This window comes from Octopus sinensis, linkage group LG5 (assembly GCF_006345805.1).
Source record: "Octopus sinensis linkage group LG5, ASM634580v1, whole genome shotgun sequence".
Lineage (NCBI taxonomy): Eukaryota > Metazoa > Mollusca > Cephalopoda > Octopoda > Octopodidae > Octopus > Octopus sinensis.
Window position 1 is genome coordinate 16167088 of NC_043001.1, and position 1363 is coordinate 16168450.

General features: G+C 34.7%; 1 long non-coding RNA gene across 1 annotated transcript in view; it reads right to left on the reverse strand.

Annotated features, from left to right (window-relative positions):
* The window catches only part of LOC118763581, a 12022-nt gene extending 11108 nt beyond the window's left edge, over positions 1-914 (reverse strand). Inside the window, exon 1 of the long non-coding RNA XR_004999329.1 lies at positions 446-914. This is a non-coding gene — a long non-coding RNA (uncharacterized LOC118763581). The remainder of the gene's footprint in view (positions 1-445) is intronic.
* Between the last annotated feature and the right edge of the window lie 449 nt (positions 915-1363).

Genomic DNA, 1363 nt, shown 5'->3' on the forward strand with positions numbered 1-1363 from the left:
CATCATCATCATCATTTAACGTCCGTTCTCCATGCTAGCATGGGTTGGACAGTTCGACCGGGGATCTGGGAAACCAGAAGGCGGCTCCAGTCTGATCTGGCAGTGTTTCTACAGCGTGTTTCTTTCAATTAATTCTAAATATAACAAAGAATTTGTAAAATAACTTTATTATCATTAAGCTGATGTTTGGAACATAAATTGTGACTAAGGTTTGGTGGAAAACAACTTATGAAAACAAGACATTTGTACTACAGAGCCAGAGCCGGGTTGATATTGAAAGGGTTAAATTGATCATTTGTTAACCCTTTTGTTACTATATTTGTGTTGAGATGCTCTCGGTTTCTTTAAATTAATTTTTAATATAACAAAGAATTTAATAAAATAACTTTATTATCATTAAGCTGATGTTAGGAACAGAAATTGTGACTAATGTTTGGTGGAAAACAACTTATGAAAACAAGACATTTGTACCACAGAACCAGAGGTGATTTCAGCCGGGTTTGGTATCAAAAGGGTTAAGATAATCCAAGAATTAAATACTCCAAAGTATTAGTTGAATGAATGGGGAAGGACCATGTGACTATGCAATAACAGGCAAATCAATAGCAAATGACAAATTCAAATACAAAGACAACAGAAGTCCAAGGAATGTTAACTCTAAATATTAGGTTGAGTCTCAAAGAAAAGATATAATGTTAAAGTTAGTAAAATGCTGCCTTGTGATGAATATTTCTGTAGAATACCATATTGGTTTCAAATTTTGGCACAAGGTTAGCAATTTTGGGGTTTGGAGTAAGTCAACTATATCAACCCCAGGGCTGAACTGGTACTTATTTTACTGAATCCAAAATGAAGAAAGGCAGAATGTGAAGATGGATGAAATGCCTCTAACCATATTGCTTGGCATGCTAACAATTCTGCCTGCTCTTTGCCTTATTCTGTAGAATACTACACTGGTTTCAAATTTTGGTATATGGCCTGTAATTTTTGGGAATGGGGATAAATCGATTATATTAACCCCCAATGCTCAACTGGTATTTATTTTATCAAGGTTGAAAGAATCATGGTAATAATTCTGCCAGTTCTTTGCCTTATTCTGTAGAATACTATATCCAAAATGTAATGTGAATGATATTTTGGCAGTATTCTGCAAAAAAAGTTTTAACTATGAATGTCCCTTTTTGTAAAAGAGTTCAGTTTCTATAAAAATCATGTAACACGATTTTTGCCCTTGGGTAGTAACTATTCTTATTTGTTTACCCCAAGAAAGTTTGAAAAATAAAGGCGGCGAGCTGGCAGAAAGGTTAGCACGCTGGGTGAAATGTTTAGCGGTATTTCATCTGCTGCTACGTTCTGAGTTCAA